Genomic DNA, 11,548 nt, shown 5'->3' on the forward strand with positions numbered 1-11,548 from the left:
GTTCGGAACGGAGCCACCGTCTGCATTATATGAACGCAAGTGTGAAAGTAAAGGGACTCCTGACTTTACATTGAAAGTCAATGGGGACGGATCCGTTTGCAATTGCACCATATTGTGTCAACGTCAAACGGATCCGTCCCCATTGACTTGCATTGTAATTCAGGACGGATCCGTTTGGCTCCGCACGGCCAGGCGGACGCCAAAACGACTTTTTTTTCATGACCGTGGATCCTCCAAAAATCAAGGAAGACCCACGGACGAAAAAACGGTCACGGATCACAGACCCACGGACCCCGTTTTTGCGGACCGTGAAAAAAAACTGTCGTGTGCATGAGGCCATACAGTGAGAGACAGCCCAGACCCTCTATTATACCGAGACAGCCCATACATTCTACTGTATGGCTGGAGACAGACAGACCCTCTATTACACAGTCAGAGACAGCCCAGACCCTCTGTTATACAGTGAGAGACAGCCCAGACCCTCTATTACACAGTGAGAGACAGCCCAGACCCTCTTTAATACAGAGAGAGCCCATACATTCTACTGTACAGCTAGAGACAGCCCAGACACCCTCTATTATACAGTGAGAGACAGCCCAGACCCTCTATTATACAGTCAGAGACAGCCAGGACACTCTATTATACATAGAGAGCCCATACACTCTACTGTACGGCTGGAGACAGCCCAGACCCTCTATTATACAGCGAGAGACAGCCCAGACCCTCTGTTATACAGAGAGAGACCATACATTCTACTGTACAGTTAGAGACAGCCCAGACACCCTCTATTATACAGTGAGAGACAGCCTATACATTCTAATGTGCGGCTAGAGACAGCCCTGACTCTCTATTATACAGAGACAGCCCATACATTCTACTGTACAGCTAGAGACAGCCCAGACCATCTATTATACAGTGAGAGACAGCCCAGTCCCTCTATTATACCGAGACAGCCCATACATTCTACTGTACAGCAAGAGACAGCCCAGACCATCTATTATACAGTGAGAGATAGCCCAGACCCTCTATTATACAGAGAGAGACCATACATTCTACTGTACAGCTAGAGACAGCCCAGACACCCTCTATTATACAGTGAGAGACAACACATACATTCTAATGTGCAGCTAGAGACAGCCCTGAACCTCTATTATACAGAGACAGCCCATACATTCTACTGTACGGCTAGAGACAACCCAGACCCTCTATTATACAGTCAGAGATAGCCCAGACCCTCTATTATACAGAGACAACCCATACATTCTACTGTACAGGTAGAGACAGTCTAGACCCTCTATTATACAGAGACAGCCCATACACTTGCAATGAGCAGGACCGTGGTACGGTTAGGCTGACCCCAAAATATGCAGTGGGTCCGGATATGGGTATATAAGTCTATAGTTTTTTGTTTGTGACGCCAATTGCAGCGTGCGCAGGGTACAGTCTCAGGGCCCTTTAAGATGTTGCAACTCACGTACCAGGTGAGGAATGCCAGAGTGGTGTAATGTCTCTGTGTAGTAGTAGGTATAGTGTCAACGGTGTCTCCTACCTTGGTACGGCTGGACTCCTGGATCCTGGCTCACTTGCAATAAAATGAGTGTTGCTAGTAGGAGTAATAGATTAACTTGGTAGCAATGAATGAGATCCAGATTTGAAATATAATTCAACTTGTCTTTACTGGAGGCAGCATCAATCCACATGAGATACAGCAATGGTCTTGGGTCCCAGCAGGTATCGGCAATATATGGCAGGGATTACTATCTCTTCTGCTTCTATCATATGCCTGGAGAATATGGCAGGAATCTGTCTTCTGCTCTATCTTCTGCTGTGTATGGGACTGACTAGCTGAGGAGGAATTTGGCTTCTCCTGGTCTCTGGATAGTACTCACAGTTATGCTCACAGGGAATGGTTCGTCCTGGAGATCTGGAGGTGCTGCTTGCTTGTCATCAGTTGAGGCTGAAGGGCTCAGACTGGGAATGAAGATCTTTGGTCTCAGCCGAGACTCGATCCTGGGTTGGGATCCCTAAAACTGGGAGTTCCTACTAGCACAACCTCCCCCAAGCAGGGGTAGCTGGCACACTACCTAGAACTTCCTCTCCTCCCCATGAGACAGGACATGGGACCAGCCCACTTCTGCTCACAGAGGGGGGACTAAACTGGAATGAACTATTCCAGTTTAGCAATACTAAACAGACACTAGGTTCCTGATCACACATTGCTGCCACCTGCTGGTGTACATGGAAATTACAGCATAATACATGAAACAGGCCTAGAAAATACATATAATAACAATAAATTATACAGACTGACAATATACACTTAACAGGTTGTAGCGGGGTAAAAGTGTTTTGTAACATAACTCTGGGATGTTACATTCCCCTTTACTTTAAGTTAAGCCGCCCTCGGCTTACGTTTAGGAGGGTAAAGGAACCCAATAAATACAAAGTGTTGCGTGAAATACATAGAATGACATACATAAACAAAACATATAACGGCTTTACCCAGGTTCCTTCCCGCTAGAGTAAGGTGTCCAACACACAGTTTCCTTCTCTTGGTATAACCAGGTAACCTAATTACTGCACAAAGCAAAACATTACTGACTGACTTTTAGTGTATTGTCCACCAATACCAAAGAAAGCATGAGGGTGTCTTTACTCTGTAATCCCGCCGTTGTGTAATGAAATGCCAGCAAATGAAAGGGTGGCTTTATCCTGTATTCCCTTCCCTGCACCAAAGCCTGAGAAATTTGGCTTAAAGCACGATCACTATGGTAACTAAGGGGTAGCTAAATTATGGCTCTAAGGTTTGAGGCGCCTTACCTTAGGCAAAAGGCTCAGAAAGGGGGGTATCTATCGTCTCCATATACTTCTGGCAATGTCACAGAAGGAGGGTAGCATAATCCCGTCACTCTCCTGGAATTGAGACACCTCAGGATGGGAACAATCCTGAACATTTAACAAGCAGGAAGGAGCAGTCTAGGACTTCTAACGATTCCCGAAGCAGCGGGGTATCTGTGTAGTTACTGGACCTGCCGGGACTTACCACTTGGTCCTACTCTGGGTACCTATGGGTATATATCACCGGGTGTAGGCCATTAGTATTCAACGTCCGCATGAAGACAGTCTGTATAAAGAAGGGAGAGAGTAAGAGCTGTCAAGTTAAGGCACACTTAAGTAAGTTGCTACATTTTTAAGTGCAACGGTTAAGTGCAATCATCATAAACAGTGCATGAAGGTCACATTGCGGCACCTAGGAGAGATACACACAATGGGCATGTTATCTTAAACGTTACATAACATGTAAACTGGTAAAGAAATTAGTGCAAAAACATTATGCAAATATCAATGCAATAATACGCTCAAATATGACTTGAGTCCTTTTTCTTGAAATGCTTGACTGTGGACAGGAACAATGAGTCTATAAGTCACTTGTAATCCACATAAGAGTTAATTGTAATCCAATGGAACAATACAGTTAATTGTAATCCACACAAGGTAGTGGGTAATTGCTATAGTGGGTAGTTTTCCTCACATTAAAGTCTGGAAAACATCCTCCTGGATCCCATGTTTGAGGAGGCAAAAGTTCTTCTTTAACCTGGGTGCTCTCGGCAGCTGTAACTCCTGCAGAAGCTTCATCTGCAATCTGCTGGTGGCTTTCTGTGGTAGAACTTGGAATTGCAGGATCACCTTTCTCTGGAGAATCCTCTGTAAGCCTTGGCTTTTTCCTGGCAGGTGACAGGTTCTCAGGACAGCAATAAAGGATAGACCCTTGGTCTTTCATAGCAAGAAGCTCTGGATTCTGTGGTGGTTCCGGAGTACATGGGGCAGTATCAGTGGATTCCTCCTTATGCTCACACACATCAGGGCAGTGCTCCTGTTTGATGGGTTCAGACTGTACAGTAACAGTAGTAGTAGTAGGCCCAGAGATTTCTGTAGTGGCAGTGATAATAGTCACAGACTGGCTCTTTTCTGTCTCTGCTATTTTAGTAGTCAGGGGCACCTGTGGTAAAAATCCGCCTGGCAGATGGCCTTTTGCTGCCTACAGAAGGGACTGGGAGTCTTCTTTGCTGTTGTTTCAGCAGTTGAAAGTCTCTAGGGGCAATGACAATGTCCACAGGGCAGTCCTTCTCTGACTCTATTATGGCAGTAGTTATATGTATGATGTAGGTGGCTGCAGCTGCTGTGATAGGGCTCCACTGACCTATTGTGGCAGTTCCTGGTACTGCCTTGGTAGTGAGGCTGGTGATCTCTAGCAGGACCTCTGGGTTAAGGTGGCTTGGCCTGGGGCTGTCTCCTCTGGGCGGCGGAGTGGGAGCTCCGGCTGCCTCCGCCGCACCAGTAAGTGTCCTTGGCGGAGCAGGCCTAGGCCTGTTGGAGGTATCGGGACACTCAGGGAGCAGCGCAGGGGCAGGTACGGACCGGGCCTGGGCCTCAGGGAGCGCGTGGGCTCCTACCTGATGTCGCGGCCGGTTCCGGTGCCTCCTGGTGGTGCGCGGGAAACTCCATGGTAGTTGACGTCATCGCGACTGTCTCCGAAGCTGTAGATGCCGTCGGCGATGCAGGTATGTTCGGGGGCTGGGCAGCTTGGCCGGCGGTGGTATCCGCAGGAGCAGGCTTGATGCTGGCGGCCATCTTGAGGGACATCTTGTCTGTGTGTTCGACCATCGCAGAGGAATCCACAGCCTCCGGGGTCCGGACTGGAGATAGGACGTCTTCATCCGCGGGAGCGGGTTCAGGAACGGCGGCCATCTTTGTTTGAGCAGCGGCGGCCGTCTCGCCACCGGTTGAGGAACTCACAGCCTCCGGGGACACTCCAAAAGCGCTGGGGCCAGCTCTCTTCACAAGGTGGGAGACCCGGATTTCGGTTAGGCGGACGCAAAAATATGCAGTGGGTCCCGATATGGGTATATAAGTCTATAGTTTATTGTTTGTGACGCCAATTGCAGCTTGCGCAGGGTACAGTCTCAGGGCCCTTTAAGATGTTGCAACTCACGTACCAGGTGAGGAATGCCAGAGTGGTGTAATGTCTCTGTGTAGTAGTAGGTATAGTGTCAACGGTGTCTCCTACCTTGGTACGGCTGGACTCCTGGATCCTGGCTCACTTGCAATAAAATGAGTGTTGCTAGTAGGAGTAATGGAGGAACTTGGTAGCAATGAATGAGATCCAGACTTGAAATATAATTCAACTTGTCTTTACTGGAGGCAACATCAATCCACATGAGATACAGCAATGGTCTTGGGTCCCAGTAGTTATTGGCAATATATGGCAGGGATTACTATCTCTTCTGCTTCTATCATGTGCCTGGAGAATATGTCAGGAATCTTTCTTCTGCTCTATCTTCTGCTGTGTATGGGACTGACTAGCTGAGGAGGAATTTGGCTTCTCCTGGTCTCTGGATAGTACTCACAGTTATGCTCACAGGGAATGGTTCGTCCTGGAGATCAGGAGGTGCTGCTTGCTTGTAACCAGTTGAGGCTTAAGGGCTCAGACTGGGAATTAAGATCTTTGGTCTCAGCCGAGACTCGATCCTGGGTTGGGATCCCTAAAACTGGGAGCTCCTACCAGCACAGCCTTCCCCAAGCAGGGGTAGCTGACACACTACCTAGAACTTCCTCTCCTCCCCATGAGACAGGACATGGGACCAGCCCACTTCTGTTCACAGAGGGGGGACTAAACTGAAATGAACTATTCCAGTCTAGCAATACTAAACAGACACTAGGTTCCTGATCACACATTGCTGCCACCTGCTGGTGTACATGGAAATTACAGCATAATACATGAAACAGGCCTAGAAAATATATATAATAACAATAAATTATACAGACTTACTATAAACATACACTTAACAGGTTGTAGTGGGGTAAAAGTGTTTTGTAACATAACTCTGGGATGTTACACACTCTATTATACAGAGAGAGCCCATACATTCTACTGTACGGCTAGAGACAGCCCAGACCCTCTATTATAGAGTCAGAGACAGCCCAGACCCTCTGTTATACCGAGACAGCCCATACATTTTACTGTTCAGCTAGAGACAGCCCAGGCACCCTCTATTATTGTCACAACCAGACAGCTGAGAAGCTCTGACAGAAGCCTTTCAGAACCTCCTCCTTGAGTTTTCTTTGTTGTGGTGTTCAGTTCCTCATCTCGTTAGCCTCTCTCAGCTGTCATGTAGTTGGACTGATTGCTTCCCTTTAAATTCCTCCCCATAATGCATTACTGGGCGGCTTATACTTCTTCCTGGAGTGTGTGTGTGCATGCTGATCCTATTTCCCAGTCTGCTACTAAGTTAAGTGCTGTACATTTATCTGTTATTTTCTGTTTGCTGGATCCCAGGTGACCCTGACTCCCTCCGTGTCTGGTGTAGGGAGCCGGTGGTCGTGTCCCCTCACTATTGTAGGGTGTTCAGGTGTTATATAGTCGAGGTACGTGGATATGCAACCATCCACCTTTGGGATTTTTGCATAGGCTGAGCAGCCAGGGAAAGTGCCAGGTCTTGTGCAGGGGTCTCCCTTTTGGTTCCTTAGCTTTGGATCCAAGTGAGTCATATATGCATGTTGCATTGTCTTGTTTCCTGTACACCGTCCGTGACATTATACGCATGTTGCATTGTCTTGTTTCCTGTACACCGTCCGTGACATTATAAGCCGCCTTAACCGTCTCAAGCATGGATCCGGTTTCACTTTTGGCTGAATTCTTCCAGGGTCTTTCATTGGAGGTAGCTGATCTCCGTAAGACTTTTTCTCAGCTTCAAGTAACCGGTTCAGCTTGCGTTCATGGAGTTTGTTCTGAGCCTAAGATCTCGCTCCCGGATACGTTCTCCGGGGGTAGTGAGAATTTTGTGCGTTTTAGAGAGGCTTGCAAACTCCATTTTCGCCTTCTTCCCCATTCCTCTGGTGATGAGGAACGGAGGGTGGGGATCATTATATGGCTGCTCAGGGGTAAAGCTCAGTCTTGGGCCTTTTCGCTGCCGGAGGGGGCACGGCCTCTCCGTTCAGTGGATGAATTCTTTTTAGCCCTGGGTCAGATATATGATGATCCGGATCGTATTGCTCTGGCTGAGTCTAGACTACGTCTGTTATGCCAGGGTAAACAATCCGCAGAGATATACTGCTCAGAATTTTGGAGATGGGCAGCTGATACTGGTTGGAATGATGCTGCACTCCGAAGTCAATTTTGCCATGGTCTTTCAGAGGGATTGAAAGATGCATTTGCCTTTCATGAGAGGCCTATTTCCTTGGACTCTGCTATGTCTCAGGCCATTCGTATTGACAGGCGTCTTAGAGAGAGAGGAGAGATATCTCCTTCCTGTCATACTCAGTCCCAGGACAGTGCAGCGGTCTCATTCTGTGCGCAGGGGTCTCGGTCGCTGTCAGCCCCTTCTGAGCAGGAGCCCATGCAGCTGGGGTTGATTGCTTCTGACAATAGAAGATTCAGCTCGCATGGGAGGGTTTGTTTTTGTTGTGGAGGTATAAATCATTTGGCAAATGTTTGTCCCTCTAGGAGATTCAGGCAGTTTTCTGGGAGTAATAAAGAAACAAACAGGAAAAAATCTTTTAAAAATGTTCCGTCTGTTACTATTAGCAGGGTTGAGGCGGAAATTGAAGGTTTTCCGTTTGCTTGTAGTTCCCGTTTTGTCCTGCTAGAGAGCAAGAGCATTTTTTGTGAGATTTTTGTGGATAGTGGAGCAGCTGTCAATCTTATTGATAATCCATTTGCAATAACTCATGGTTTCCAGGTGCGCACTTTGGGAAAGAATATTCCTGTTTTTGCTATTGATTCCGCTCCACTTTCTCAGAAATCATTAAAGGGCATAGTTCACAATATCCGTTTGATTGTGAGTGATGCTCATGTTGAGGATGTGTCATGTTTCGTCCTTAGCGGTTTGCCTACTCCTTTAGTGTTGGGGCTACCCTGGCTCACTAAACATAACCCCACCATTGATTGGCAAGCGAGGCAAATAAATGGTTAGAGTGACTTTTGCAGAGAGAATTGCCTCACGACATCTGTTTCTGAGGTTGCTACTAAGACTGTACCATCTTTTCTCTCAGAATTTTCGGATGTCTTCTCTGAGAGTGGAGTTCAGGATTTGCCCCCGCACAGGGAGTACGATTGCCCTATTAATCTCATCCCAGGCGCCAAGCTGCCTAAATCTCGTTTATACAATCTTTCCCAACCTGAGAGGATCGCTATGCGTGCTTATATCTCTGAGAGTCTGAGAAAAGGACACATACGACCCTCGAAGTCACCTGTTGCCGCTGGTTTTTTCTTTGTTAAGAAAAAAGATGGTTCTTTAAGACCTTGTCTGGATTTCAGGGAGCTGAACAGTATCACTATTCGTGACCCTTATCCGCTTCCTCTGATCCCTGACCTGTTTAACCAGGTTGTTGGGGCTAAAGTCTTTTCCAAATTAGATCTAAGAGGGGCATACAACCTGGTCAGGGTCAGAGAAGGAGACGAATGGAAGACTGCCTTCAATACCCCTGAGGGCCATTTTGAGAATTTGGTTATGCCTTTTGGTTTGATGAATGCCCCAGCCGTTTTTCAGCATTTCGTGAACAGCATTTTTTATCATTTGATGGGAAAATTTGTATTAGTGTATTTGGATGACATTTTGATTTTTTCTCCTGATTTCAAGACTCATAAGGAACATTTACGTCAGGTCTTGCTCATCCTGCGGGAGAATAAATTATATGCGAAACTGGAAAAATGTGTGTTTGCGGTTCCAGAAATTCAATTTCTGGGGTTTCTTCTCTCCGCTTCTGGTTTTCGCATGGACCCCGAGAAGGTCCGCGCTGTGCTTGAGTGGGAGCTTCCTGAGAATCAGAAGGCGCTGATGCATTTTTTGGGCTTTGCCAATTATTACAGGAAGTTTATTTTGAATTATTCCTCTATTGTTAAACCATTCACTGATATGACCAGAAAGGGGGTAGATTTTTCTTCTTGGTCAGTAGAGGCGCGTAAGGCTTTTTCTAATATCAAGGAGAGTTTTGCTTCCGCTCCCATCTTGGTGCAACCTGATATTTCTTTACCCTTCATAGTTGAGGGTGATGCTTCTGAGGTGGGTGTGGGGGCGGCCTTGTCCCAGGGTTCCTCTCCTGCCAAATGGCGACCGTGTGCCTTTTTCTCGAAAAAACTCTCCTCCGCAGAGAGAAATTACGATGTGGGAGATAGGGAATTGTTGGCCATCAAGTTGGCTTTTGAGGAATGGCGCCATTGGCTAGAGGGAGCCAGACACCCTATTACCGTTTTTACTGACCATAAAAATCTGGCCTACTTGGAGTCAGCCAAGCGTCTGAACCCGAGACAGGCCAGATGGTCTTTGTCCTTTTCTAGGTTTAATTTTGTTGTCACGTTCCGCCCTGGAGTTAAAAATGTGAAGGCAGATGCCCTGTCACGTTGTTTTCCGGGAGGCGGGAATTTTGAAGACCCGGGTCCCATTTTGGCTGAAGGTGTGGTGGTCTCTGCTCTTTTTTCTGAATTGGAGGCAGAGGTGCAGGCAGCCCAGTCAGAGGCTCCTGATCTTTGTCCTCCTGGGAGGTTGTTTGTCTTGACTGTCACACCTTTGAAGACAGTCAAGTATGTGTTTTGGATAAGGAGGCCGATTGGTACAAACGAGGCGTGAAGGAGGCCATCTACGTAAAAATGGAGAAGCCAAGCTTGAATAGAGGTGGGGGGGGGGGGTTAGACATCTATTGTCTGCCACATACGATGCTGTCTTGACACCTTTTTCTGGGAAGTCTTTATCACCTACTGACTCCAATTAGGATAATGGAATCAACACCTTTGACCCAATGCTGGGTATAATTACCAGATGTGGATTCAGTTACATATTTATTCCCAGAATTTTTGTACAATCACTCAGAATTGAGAAAGCTCGTTGGAAGAACGAGTGAAACGTTTTCAAGAAATCTACAGTACGTCCAGTTGCCTTGATTTATTCTTTACAGATACTTCTATTATAAAGTGAGAGACAGCGCAGACCCTCTGTTATACAGAGACAGCGCAGACCCTCTGTTATACAGAGACAGCCCATACATTATACTGTACAGCTAGAGACAGCCCAGACCCTCTATTACACAGTTAGAGACAGCCCATACATTTTAATGTGTGGCTAGAGACAGCCCAGACCCTCTATTACACAGTCAGAAACAGCTCATACATTCTAATGTGCGGCTAGAGACAGCCCAGACCCTCTATTACACAGTCAGAGACAGCCCATACATACTAATGTGCTGCTAGAGACAGCCGAGACCCTCTATTATAGAGAGACAGCCCATACATACTAATGTGCTGCTAGAGACAGACCTGACCCTCTATTATAGATGGCCCTTACATTCTATTGTGCTGCTAGAGACAGCCCAGACCCTCTATTATACAGTCAGAGACAGCCCATACGTTCTACTGTACGGCTAGAGACAGCCCACACCCTCTATTATACAGTGAGAGACAGCTCAGCCCCTCTATTATAGTCAGAAACAGCCCAGACCCTCTATTATACAGTCAGAGACAGCCCAGACACTCTATTATACAGAGACAGCCCATACATTCTACTGTACGGCTGGAGACAGCCCAGACACTCTATTATACAGAGACAGCCCATACATTCTACTGTAAGGCTAGAGACAGCCCAGACCCTATATTATACAGTCAGAGACAGCCCAGACCCTCTATTATACAGTCAGAGACAGCCAATAAATTCTACTGTACTGCTAGAGACAGCCCAGACCCTCTATTATACAGAGACAGCCCATACATTCTATTATGCTACTAGAGTCAGCCCTGACCGTCTATTACACAGTCAGAGAGAGCCCATACATTCTACTGTACAGTTAGAGACAGCCCAGACCCTCTATTACACAGTCAGAGACAGCCCAGACCCTATATTATACAGTCAGAGACAGCCCAGACCCTCTATTATACAGTCAGAGACAGCCAATAAATTCTACTGTACTGCTAGAGACAGCCCAGACCCTCTATTATACAGAGACAGCCCATACATTCTATTATGCTACTAGAGTCAGCCCTGACTGTCTATTACACAGTCAGAGAGAGCCCATACATTCTACTGTACAGTTAGAGACAGCCCAGATCCTCTATTACACAGTCAGAGACAGCCCAGACCCTCTATTACACAGTCAGAGACCGCCCATACATAGGGTTGAGCGACCCTGAACTGTAAAGTTCAGGTTCGTACTGAACTTTAGGATTTTTGGACCCCAGATCCGCACTTTTCTGTAGAAGTTTGAGTTCGGTGTTTGGCGATTTCTCAGCGCTTTTTGAAAGGCTGTAGTGTAGGGAGAGGATGCTGCTGCTGTGAGGGAGAGAATAGGACAGAATCTGTTATCTTCAGGGCTGGGACAAGGTCCACCACCAACAGAGGCTGAGCTGCCCAAGTGCGCCCCCCCCCCCCAACTTGTGGAGTCTTTACTAAATACTTAAAGGGAACCTGTCACCGGGATTTTGTGTATAGAGCTGAGGACATCGGTTGCTAGATGGCCGCTAGCACATCCACAATATCCAGTCCCCAAAGCTCTGTGTGCTTTT

The sequence above is a fragment of the Bufo gargarizans genome, chromosome 6 (genome assembly GCF_014858855.1).
Source record: "Bufo gargarizans isolate SCDJY-AF-19 chromosome 6, ASM1485885v1, whole genome shotgun sequence".
NCBI classification, from domain to species: Eukaryota; Metazoa; Chordata; class Amphibia; order Anura; family Bufonidae; genus Bufo; species Bufo gargarizans.